This window comes from Stegodyphus dumicola, chromosome 3 (assembly GCF_044657685.1).
Source record: "Stegodyphus dumicola isolate Sdum_Otavi_A_Nest chromosome 3, ASM4465768v1".
NCBI classification, from domain to species: domain Eukaryota; kingdom Metazoa; phylum Arthropoda; class Arachnida; order Araneae; family Eresidae; genus Stegodyphus; species Stegodyphus dumicola.
The window spans coordinates 39,388,115-39,401,323 of NC_140770.1; the positions used below are offsets into that span (position 1 = coordinate 39,388,115).

Here is a 13,209-nt window from a genome sequence, read left to right on the forward strand (position 1 = left end):
TAACGACGCCTAAATGTTCGCAGAGTTCAACCTTTTTGCAACAGTTGTGAAAACGTCGTTATGACGTCCTTGTGTTACATATTGATTTATGCAAAAAAAATAAGCTTAATAATTAATGTATTTTTCTTCTTTTTTAAAATTTTGTATTCCTTGTATTTTTCTAAATTTAAATATTTTATCATTTCCTGAAAACCAGAAGATAATGCAATTTTTTCTCTTTAGACTAAATATGCATAATTAATAATAGCAGTACTTTAAACTATATTTTTTAAATAACTTAAATTCTAAGTTCAGATTTTGAGCACGAAGGTGCAGTTGCCCCTCGCTCCCTATTTTTAACTTCGCTAATTCTTTGTCCTTTGTGTTACATGTTTGATCAGATAGCCTGGCTCAGTAAAAGTAAGCGGCCAGTGTAACTCTGATTAAAAATCCGGTTATAACCACGTGCAGTGCTGATAAGGACCACGTGTTTCTGAGACTCCTTCCCTTTAGTTTTCTTCTTTCTAGGTATTTCTTTCTCCTGATGAGGAGGGACTTTTAGCTGCCCTCGAAATCGATTGAGTGTTTCAATATACTTACGCTAAATACAAGGTTGTTTTTACGATTTTGATTAACTTGTTCGAATTTGGCAGCTAGCCAAAGCGCGCAAGCCTGTAATCTCAGATGTTCGTTTATATAATCATCCAGTAAATAATATGTACATGGAATGTCAATCGCTCGAACAGCAGTTCAGTCGATGATACGAAGCGATTTATACGATTGCATTAAACCTTTCGACGGTTCTTCTGATAATTTAATAGAATGTTTTTTAAATGTCCTAGAAGAATTATTTCAACTGAATAGAATTACGAACAATGTTCACAAGATTATATTTATCGGTTTCGCTAAAACATTTGTAATGTCACAATGTCGCCAAATTCCGAGTGTACCATATACTAGGATTAAACCAAGCATTTTTAAATGCATGCAGACGGACAAAAGCGTAAAAACATAACAAACAGTTCATCAGAATTTTTATAAGTAAGGAATTTCGTATTTTTGTGTACATTAATTTTGATTAATTTAATTTTGATGTCAACATTTATTAGTAATTTATCAAAGCCATTAATTTTGTCGTTTTCCATGAAAAGTGTTAATATTTATTTCTTCTCTTCCATTAATTTTTCTGTTCTGCTTTTCCTGACTGTCGATGAGTTTTCCGTCAGATATACTGAACGGTTGTTAAATATGCATGGATATGCAACGTTTTTTAATATTGGGCATTTTCTTGGAATTCTTAAAGTCGCCCCATTTTTATCCGTGCATCACGCGTAATCATATCTTCGAGAAAATCGCACTTTTTGCTCTGTATGTGGTAAAATGTTTCATATTCTGTAAGCATATTAATTCAAATAAATTCGTTCTTACTTCAAAAATAATAAATAAAGTCATATTTCAGCAGTGAATTAATTGCTAACATGTGATTTTCACTGATTTCGGAAACAATGATTTTTTAAAATATATAAAATGCAGAACTTAATAACTTACTTTATAGATTAGTTTCATTTTTAAATATTTTGCTATAATATTTATAAAAAATATTTATGTATTAATTATTTTAACAAAATTTTAAACAATAATTTAGCACGTATTTTTAGCACTAATTAAATTTAATAATTCAAGTATTTATATTAAATTTATATTTCATTAGATGAATCTACCTTAGATTAATATATTTAGATGAAATAAAGTAATGCAACATTGCAAAATAAATCTTATGTGGACTTAAGATTCTTGAAAGGGCAGATTTAGTCTCTTTTCGTTCTAAAAGTAACGCTGATGAACTATGAAAAAGATGTTAAAACAACCATGTCTGAAAGCGATCATATCATGACGTTTTAGCGACGTCGACAAATTGCCAAGATGCAACGGCAAATATTTTGTGTCTTCGCTACGTTTTAAAGACGTCGTAAAAGTTACCAAGACCACTTTGCAACCTCTCGGACCAGTTTGCAACGTCTTTGCTACGTCGTGTGCTGCTTGGGATAATTTAAAATGTCTGTCAATTTAAAGTGGTTACCTAGTACTTTAAATTTTAAGAAAAATATTTACAGAAGTTTAAATGAGAATAACTAACAGTCCTATAAGTAGTTTATACCTTCTAATTCGAGGAAAAGATAATAAGTAATAATTAATAATTAGAGATAAAACTTTCATTACGATAAAAATTTCAACAGCTGTTACAGATATCACACAAATCAGAATGCATAGAATATGTTTAATAGTAGCTTTTATAAATATTCAGCAATTAGCAATAGCAAGATTAAATTACATGTTCTCTAAAAATTATTTTATTATATCATAAAAGAAATTCTGTTTTGCACAAATAATTATTTTAACTCGTTTTTTTGAATCCCAAATGTCTTGTATTAATTTTAAGGGAACTTTAAAGGATATTTATTGGAAAACTTATTTCTGACGTATTCTTAACGGTATAAATGGTATCGTGCTTGAACTTTTATTCATCTTGGGAAATATTTAATTGAAATAGGTGTCCATATAGTAATTATTATTTTTGTTAAGATTCTGGAGCTGTTTTCCATTAGTCTGATGAGATATGACACAAAAATGTGTCACGTGCGCATTCTTCTCCGTGTTTATTATTTATCTCAAGCCTTCTGCTATGTTGCACTTGGATGATGGCATTTGAGTAAGCGACACACTTGCATGGATATACTGAGATTTTGTTCATACTTATGAATGATTTAACAGAAAATAAAATAAAAAAACACTAGGAACCCAATTATATCAGAAATTGGGATTAAATAAAATAAATACAGCATTAATCGCCGAAATGATATGCCATTTCTTGATAATGAAATATTAAGTTTATATAAATTATATTAAGAACCTGAATGGTTTATATAGTTTAATAACCGTGTATAAGTTACGATGTTTGTTTAGTAAAATCACGATAATGATTGAAATAAGCAAATTATAAAAGTCATTTACATATGCTCTTATTTTATAATTATATTGTTCACAATATTAATTAATAAAAAGTGTAAAATCTGAAAACTTTGCCAAGTTATTTGAAACTTATGATATTAGTAAATCATGTTATCTGATACGGTAACAGAAAAAAATGTTATGTTTATCTGATACGGTAACAGAAAACAACAATTAACAATTTCCCTATATTTTTAAGCAGTTTAAATTGAAGAAATCGTTCATTTGAATCTCTAAATCAAATCAGCATTCAAAATAAGAAAACATTTCAAAAACTCAGAAAGAACAATGTTTTTTCTTATGCTACACTTGAATTTGGATAGGAGTTATTGGAGGACAGAAGTTTAATGGCTGTGCATTTAATTTAGTTTTACAGTTTATCAATTAACTTAAACGAATTATTTAACAATATTTATATATATTCCAAATTATATATATTTACGTATATGGATAAAAATAGTTCCTAAATACTGTGACTTCCAAACTGTTATCACTTCGGTTATCAGATGCAGTTTTTCATCCACCAGCGGCCAAGTGGTAAAGACGTTGAGCGCTGGTAAAGCGGTCTGGGGCTCGAATTTCGGTGACTGGGCTTGTTTGCATGATTTCTCCCATGTGTAACATCGATGCGAACCAGTTTACCTTAAGAATGTCCTTCGTAAAGGCTATGCCTAGGCGAGATAGCCTTTGAGTGCTTTGCCGCAATAAAAAATACGGAAACATGCAATTCCCCCCCGCACTTTTTTTAATTCCGAAGAAATTTCGCTTTATTCTGAAGCTTTAAATCTTTTCATCATTTCCTAATAAACAAACTTAATATTCTTTTTAATCCTTAGATATAATATCTCAACAGATATTCTTCAGCTAAAATTACACTTTTCATGCGCTTTAGTACGTATTTAACTATTTTTTCTTTTGATAAAATAATGTTCCATTTTATACCATTCCTTTGTAAGAAGTGTTTGATTAGAGCTTTCGAAGAAATGTCATGTTTACTTGCACCTTTCTTCGATTTACGTTTTACATGTTTGCTAGGATTTAGATCTGAAGATTATGGAGGAGGTCTGATATCTTCAGGGCAGTCGCAACCAAAAGTGAACATGCTGTATGTTTAAAATTGTTATTAAGATAGAATTTGAATGTATTTTTCATTCCGATTTTTCTTATAGATGCTTTTAGTTTTTTTTAAGAATATTTATATATTTACACTGATCCATATTATTTTCTATAAAAACTAAATTTTCCATGCCAGAGGCAGCGAAACACATTCAAACTAGTATTATGCTTCCCCATTTGCTTAACAGCAGACAGCGAGTTTTTCAGATTCAGTTCTTCATATTATAGCTTTCGCCTCACAGAAATTTGTCTATCAGTCCCTATTGTATTAAATTGTGACTCGTCTGCAGATATAACATATTATTTAAATATCGTAAACCTTTGATTACCGTGGAATTTGCTAACGCCAGTCGTATTTTCACTGTTTTCTTGTTGGCAAAAAATTATCTTCTCGTAAATTGTCGATTGTATCCATGTGCTCTAATGACTTTTACAACAGTTTCAAGATTAACTTTCGTTGAAAGCTGCTGTTATAAATCCGCTGCAAGTTTTGCAATACCAAATTTTGGATTTTGTTTCATTTTACGTAAGATAAATCTTCAATTCTTTCCTGTTAGCTTGGAATGTTGTCCAGTTTCAATGCATTTTGAGCAGTTATATGCAACTTCCACCGTTATAATACATCAAAGATAGATGAAAACATTTGTATCAAGGAATGTTAGAATATTTTGAATACTTATATCATCTTTAAAATTATAAACAATTAAATTTTGGACAGAAATTAATTTTTAGCATCTTATTATGTTCACTTCAAATATGAAAATGTTAATATATTTTCCTGAACAAGTAAAGAATTTCAAATCAGATGATAATTCTTGTACATCTGTGATGTATTTTTATTTAAAACAGAAAGATATGACAAGAAACATTGTTTTGCAAAACATCTCAACAAAACTTTCGAGTGTTCGAATTATGTGAGTTACTGTTTAACACTATTGGAATAAATTTATTTTACAACCAAACAAAACTTTCGAGTGGCCGAATTATCATATGAGTTACTGATCTTTTGGAATAAATTATTTTATTCCAAAGAATATTTCGATGATATTTATTTTCAACAAGATAGTATTACTTTCATCAAGATGAACAGTACATTAATATAGACAGAAAGTCTTAAACTAGAGAAAAAATACTATATTAAGAAAAAATTTGTAGTTTTATATAAATTAATTTAAAAAATGCAAGTATCCGAAAACAATTGTGAGCCACTGTATGAGCCAGTTGAACATGCAAGAGAGGTGAGGATGATACAAGTTCAAAGCAGCGTTGTTTATAATAAAAAAACATTATACTGTTTATAATAAATTATGCGAATATTTGGAAACGGAAGTAGCCGATGATGATGAACTTTCTACTCTTTATAGCCAAATTACAAACGGAGGAAATAGTGATGAAGAATTTATGCTAACCTTTTATTCCAATGTATTTATTTCTCCATAAGGACATGAATGGAGATTGGCAAACGAAAGCTTGGCTTAATTGGCATAATTGTTGATTTCAGCTATGCAGATGTCTCTTTCGCTAAATGTTTCAAATGTACTTGCGTACACATCATACAAATATTATTGTATCTGTTAACCTATAAAGTATTTCTCTCCCGCCTTCCTAGCGTGCCTTCTTGGTGTAGTGGTCAGCAAAGTGAGCCGGTATTTCAGAGGTCCATGGTTCAATTCCCGGCGAAGGCGGTTGCATATTTTTCATCTTTTCTGCTTCCAATTAACCTAATGACTCTACAAGCATAGTTAATGAATATAAATCTTTTAATCGTAAATATAAATCCTTTAGTAAGTAACATGAAATTTTCGAATATAAGTATGTTAAAAAAAAACCATCTAACTTTCCGTAATTTTAAAATACACGAAAAAACGTAAACCGGACATAAAGACCCGAACTTATTGACATTTGATGAAATTGTTGCACTAAACATCCAAACTATGCTGTCGACTACACACGCAAAAAAAACGTACCTGGTTTTAGAATTAGTATGGTGAAATAATAAGATAAATTATTTATTTTAAGGAACTCTTGAAAGCTATCTGTCTAAGCTTGCGTGTCCTAAAAACACTCTATTAAGGAAGATATCCTCAAGGATTATCTCATAATAAAGCAAGGAGGGTAATAATAAAATAGGTTTCTGATAATTAAACAGATTATAAAGTATTTCTCCCGCCTTCCTAGCGTGCCTTCGTGGTGTAGTGGTCAGCACACTGAGCCGGTAGTTCAGAGTCCTATGGTTCGATTCCCGGCGAAGGCGTTTCTAATTTTTCATCTCTCTTGCTTCCAAAAAATCCTAATGTCTCTACAGTGGCACCCGAACTAAAAGGGTTGTGGATGATGATTCTTCACACCCAAGATTTGGCAAATAGGTACCCTAAAACCCTAGTCTCCCTTTAAGAAGGGGAGTATATAAGGTATTTCTCCCGCTTTCTTAGCGTGCCTTCGTGGTGAAGTGGTTCTGCACACTGGGCCGGTATTCCAGAGGTCCGAGGTTCGATTCCTGGGGAAGGCGTTTGCTCATTTTTCATTTCTCCGGCTTTTCCAATTAACGTAATGTCTCTACAACCTTTCAAGTAAAACAGTAAAATGTATAGATAGAACATTAATTTTGGACAACGTGCATTAGGAATTTAGCTTCTTTTTACAATGTACGGAAATAAAAATCAAAGCAGTTTTGAATGAAACTTCAGACATTTTATTACTTAAGTCGCTAGTGGGCGTGAAAAATAAGGATCCATTCGAGTTTTTTTTTTTTTTTTTTTTTTTTTTTTTTTTTGTTATGTTCCGATATGTTTGCAATTGGCCACCCAGCCGGGATGTTGGTTAGCGACGCTGACTGCTGTACCGAAAGCCCAGGTTCGAATCCCAGAGAAGGCATGGATGTCTGTGCGACAAGCGGGCTCTTGAAATATGCGGCGAGTCAAAAGTCTTCTCGAGAGGTTGGTGGTATGGGAAAAGGGGTGGGAGACCCTCAGAACCGTCCCCCTGAGACTCTCTCCATCGAATTGGGGGCGAAATCGAGCGAAGTCGAACTGTCACCAAGTGTGTCCAAGGCTCCTGTCGACGACAGGTGCAATCTTCCTCTCCTTGCCACGATGTATCTTGTGGGCTTGTTCTGATGTTATTGCCAGACAAATGAGATAAGTCACAACGCAACATATTTGCACCTTTTTTAAAGCAACATATGACTACTCGAAAATGCAACTAAAACGCCAGTTCACTCTCGAATTCATTTTACGCGCCATTGTTATTAATCACATAATACCCTTGAAGTCATGATTTAGGGAAATGAAATTCGATGCGGTTTCATTTTTTAAAAGATTTGAGATTTCATGCTCTTTATCCAAGTTCCTAAAAATTCGATGTTAAAATAACTCGCAATCGATAGCAATTCTGTGTTTATATTTGGAACAACAGAATAGAATATGAAGGTGTCAAAAATAATTTATTCAGAACACCTCCGCTTATTCCTAGAAGTCACGAATAATGTGTTGAAACAGATGTTCAGGGTTGTCTAGAACCTCCCATTGATTTCGGAATACAATTCAGAGAAAGACTGCTTTGGTGAATAATAATGCCTACTGAAATAAAAGCATGTAAAGGAATGTGTCCATAGCTTAACTCTATAATCCAAATGGTTATAAGGCTGTTTTCATTCGTTCGTTCGTAAGATTATTTCATATAAACGTAAGATAGTATGTCATATGAGGAAACTAATGACAAATTGAATTTGAAGAAATAATTTCAAAATATTTACAGAACATTTTGTAGTTCTAAGTTAGGAGATAATTTTTAGAATACTATTGCGGCTGTTATAAATGTTTCTCAAAATTGTTTAAATTCTTTTTCAGTTTTAATATTTTTTTATTTCGTAATATAAATGAAGGGTAAGGTAGCGTAAATACAGAATAAAAGCCTTTTGTTAGTTAAAAAAAAAGGGAAGTGTTAAAACGCAACCTGAATCGTGTTAACGCTTCCCTTTTTCCTGGCACAGTTAAAGGTATCATTTATCTAGAGCAGAGTTTCTTAAACTGTGGGTCGCAAAAAATGTTAGCAGTTTTGATATTTCTTATTAAATTAATTTTACAGTTACCAACTATTTTTACACAATGTATCTGAAAATGGATAAAGATAAAACAATATAGGCAAAGAAAAAAACGAAAACGTTTCGACACTTTCTTTTTATAATATAAACGTTCATTTTACTTGCTTTGCACGTAACGTTGTCATTTCGTCTGTTACTTATTTAAAATTTTCTCATTGTTCTATGTCTGAAAATTATAACTTAATGACCTAAAATTGTAATAGTATATTACAGTACAAGTGAAAAAAAAATTGTCAGTGCCACTCACGCATGTGTCGGATTTGCGCAATGCTTATGGGGGTCCCACAAAATTTTCGTAAATATTATGGGGTCATGAGGTCGCGAAAGAAATCTCAGTGATAAAAAGGGGTCGCGACTTAAAAACGTTTAAGAAGCCCTGAACTAGACCAAGGATTTCCAAAATTTTTCTTGTTTCGATCCCTTTAAAAAATGGCTTTTTTCATATACCATTACATTTTTCTCTATACTGTATAGCATACAGAATTACAATACAAATATCACACAAACATAAAGATAACAGTTAGACTATGAATATAAACAAATGTTTAAAAAACTTGCTTATTTGAATTAATGTTTTATTACGTTTTGTATTATTATTGTTATTATTCATTTTACAAATATAAATAAGTTACCAGATACAAATTCTAATTGCTTCAAACTGGATTTTTACCTAATGGAATGGCTGCGCTTGATGCACTGATGCAATGTTTTGAATTTTTGGCATAAAATTGCTTAACTGAATTCTTAAACCACTTCGTTCAGAAATATTCAACCTATTTCTTGTTTTCTGTAGTAAGTTACCGACCTCCTTGATATAAAACCTGCTTCTACTGGCGAAGAAGGGGGAAAAGTCAATAATTTTAGATCGGCAACAACTTTAATTTTGGGATTATTTCTCTCGGTTGACTTTTTAAATTCCAAAATTTAAAAATTTAGCGTGGCCATGTGTTTTGAATAATAATGAATTACTTGTATGATAAAGCTATTTATATCAATAAGCAATTAATTATTAATTTTATTAACACATTTTTGAAATAAAAAATGTGTTAATAAAATTCGGTCAACTGCAGGTGCATATTTGACTACTGAACCACAATCAACCCCTTGATCATTTTACCCGTTTTAAATCTTTCGTCGACAACCAAAGAGTCATGCCGACCAAGTAAGAAGCCCCTGAGTTGGAGACTGAAAATTGAAACTAAGCTGTCGAGTTTGTAATCACGGCATCAACACTGATACACGGCATCATACCCTGATACACGATGATGAAACCAAAGAGTCAGTCAAATGGTTTATTCAGAGGTAATCGTTGTCTTCTGTTTCGGATAGCCTGTCAATATATAACTCGGCTCTACATTAGACACTTAGAGGTCAAATTATAAACATAAACAATAATGCCTACAGAACGTTCGCATACTGTTACATTTCGAATTGCAGGGAACATTTATTAAGGAGGATATCTGTAAGAAATTAAAATTGTCAATTACTGTAGTGGAAGAAATAAAAGTAATCTCTTTCGGATATACTGCGCTTGATACACACACACACACACACACACACACAAAAAAAAAAAAAAAAAAAAAAAAAGAAAGAAAAAAAAAATTGCAAAGAACCAGTCCTTATCTGCATAACTGAAGCAATTGAAATGAAATGAAAATAGAAACATTCGTATTAATGTATCATACATTCATTTCCCTGAAAATGAAATAGCTGTGTTAAAATAAAGGACTACAGCTTTCCGATGAATGGGACAAGAATGTATAACATTCAAAATTTCTTTGCAGAGTAGATTTTTATTGCAAAATAATTACAAGCAATGTTCACAGATTGTCTGATTCTTTAGTAGCTTTCGAATTGGACTGTTACTGGAACAGAAAATCCTTATGCAATTTTATCAGCTGGTGTTGAATGCTAAGAAAGTCGAAGTTCATAATAATGGAGCTACACAGATCGAATCAACACCTAAGGATGTCCAGGAACTCGAACCTGCGATTCTGATAAGGAACCCAGATTAGAAGATAATTTAATTTTCGAGAACTTTAAAAGATCTGTGAAATTTAAAAATAAAATTTGCATTGGTCCCTTCCATAGAATCATAATTCAAATGAACTTTCAAACGAACGCATATGAACGAAGATAATTTTGTGATTACTAAAATTAAATTTAAGAATTTAAATCGTACATCTCAGAATAATCAACAATTTTATGACAGGTATTATGAAGTAATTAATAAATAATCAATCGAAGGAATGTATTTCATGCCGTTGTTCAAGCCGTTATAAGAGAAAATAAAGAAATTAAAAATCTCAGTTAGTTTTCTACGTTTCGTTGCATGCTGCGAATTGTTTGTCATTAAATGACTGTTAACATTCAGGTCCAAAGATGTGTCTGAATATATTGGAACTGCTCTTTAAGTTACGTCTATAGCTGATATCGAGCAAGAATTCTTTCAAAATTCTCTAGCGGATGAGAACAGAATCACAGTCTAAATTTCCGTGAACTGATAGTAAACCAAATGAAACCAAAATAAAGGCTCCTCGCATGACAAGAGTAATTTTTGGAAAAGCATCTAGTTCGTTTCTTTTCAGAACAATTCCTTGTTTGCACACTGGAAAATACAAGTCAGAGAACCTGAATGTGTTTTCTATGTTAACTGAAACCATGCGTGTTAGCGACTTAATCGCTTGAGAAGATGAAAAGTAAGAAAATATTAACCATATACTGAAAGAAGATGGATTGAACATGCGAAAGTGAAAAACAAATGAAGTGAATTTACAAAAACTAGCGGATAAAAAAGATTCTGCACAAGATTCACTAATTCCAAAGTTCTAGGGCTGACATGGAATAGGAAAAATGATAAAATTCTGATAGAAAATGAAGATTTGGTAAGAAATGCCAAAAGCGTAGATAACATACTAGCTAAAAGATAAGTTTTCAGACCAAGAGGACGTCTGTGTGATCCATTGGGAATTGTGTGTCCATATACTATCCGAGCTGGGATTTTATTGCAAGATTTAAGGGAACAAATTTTTCGTAAATACACAATTAGTTCGTAAATACACAAATTTTTCGTAATACACAATTAGCAACACTAGAAAAACTCATAAAAATTGGCGAAGCTGGTGTGATAAATTATGTTATATTTTTAGTTAGTAAATATCAAGACATAAGTTTGCAGGTGCTTGGAAAATGTATATGAAGGGTATGTTACAATTACACTGTTTCCCAGATGCGAATCAAAATGCGTACGGAGCTGTTCTGTATTTCCGTTATTGAAAAAATGTAGTCATCTAAACAAGCTTCATTACATCGAAATCAAGAGTAGCACTTCTAAAGATATTATCACTGCCCTGATTGGAATTTATGATTGCTTTAATCGGCTCTTGCTTTTCAAATCATATTCCAGAAAAATTTCAGGACATTGAACTAATTGTGTATTTACGAAATTATTACACTGGCAGAGTTGCCAACTCTCCCGATTTAGGCGGGAGACTCCCGAGTTTCGACCGCTCTCCCACCAACCCGATTTACAATATATTTCTCCCGACTTTTTCTTATTCTTAATATTTCTCACGATTTTTATGGAACTTGGCTTAATACTTCGTTATATGAACAAAAAAAAAAAAAAAAAAAAAAAAGTGATTTTGGACGTCTGAAAGCAACTGAATTTTCCGATTATATCTAAAATGAAACCTTGCGAATCAGATGAGAATTTCTGCTTTGTGATTGACAGCATACGTATCCAGAAACATCGTTCTCCAGTTGTCCAATGGGCATCGAGCTCCACTGTGTGTCATCTGGCATATATTAGCCAATGAGCACAAAGCAAGCTCAAGGCCGTTGGCCGTTCTTTGGATGTTCTTTCGCTATTTCGTTCATCTTGTCCTGAGTTGTGTGAGTACACGTGCCTTTAGGAAATAGTCTTAGAAATTATCGTCTTTTGATATGTCTGCGAGAAAGGTGAAATACTCGTGCACGTTTCAAAAATCGTACACAGTTGACTTTCCTTCCATTATTTCTTCAAGGAAATGTAATAAATTTGCGAGGTGTACCATCTGTCGTTGCGATTTTTCGATTTCGCTTGGTGGAAGGGCAGATGTTCTCAAACATGTGCGTACACAAAAACACAAGGACAACATGAGTTGTTTTGAAAAAACGAAAAATTAAATTTTTCTTTGGAAACAAAAGACCAAAAAGTGATTAATGCAGAATGTCTGTTCTCTGCCTTTTTACTGGAGCACAACCTGCCACTGAATGCATCGGATCACGCTGCAGCTTTATTTAGAAAAATGTTTCCCGATAGTGAAATTGCTAAGAAATACTCAAGTGCAAGAACCAAAACAGGTGCAATTGTTAAAGAAATGGGTTTGAAAAATAAATCTTCAGTTATTGATTACATTAAAACAGCTCCGTTCTGCCTCTCTACGGATGGAAGCAATAATACCAATTCAAAACTGTATCCAATTGTTGTTTCTTTTTTTAATCCAGAGTCTTCAGAAATTGAGTGCAGTTTACTTTCTGTCCCCACTGTAGAAGGACATTTGACAGGCTTTAATATAGCACAGCTAATTATTAAAGCTTTAAAATAAAATGCAGTCCCTCTGGATAATTGCTTAGCGCTTGGTGCCGATAATGCACCAGTAATGGTAGGCTTGAAGACTGGTGTTGCAGGCATCTTAAGAAAGGCAAATTCAGATTTGCAGATTATGAGGTACACCTGTCACCTCTTAAATTTAGCAGCTGAAAAAGGGGCAGCTTCTTTACCATTAAACGTGGATGAACACATTGTTGATATTTATTATTATCTTGAAAGGAGTTCTAAAAGAAAGGAAAAATTGAAACAGTTCCAACAGCTGCATAATACTGAAATGAGAAAAATTTTGATTTTTTGTAATTTCTGCATCATTCATCAATTCAACTGGCAGTTCTCAAAATAATACTGCAAAATATAAGCATAAAGCTGATACAAATTTCTCTCAAAATAAAAAGAAAAATTGCTCAAC

At 32.4% G+C, this 13,209-nt stretch overlaps 1 protein-coding gene across 1 annotated transcript in view; it reads right to left on the reverse strand.

Annotated features, from left to right (window-relative positions):
- Window positions 1–13,209, reverse strand: part of LOC118192756 (beta-1,4-glucuronyltransferase 1-like) — a 66,494-nt gene that overhangs the window by 24,749 nt on the left and 28,536 nt on the right. The window lies entirely within an intron of this gene.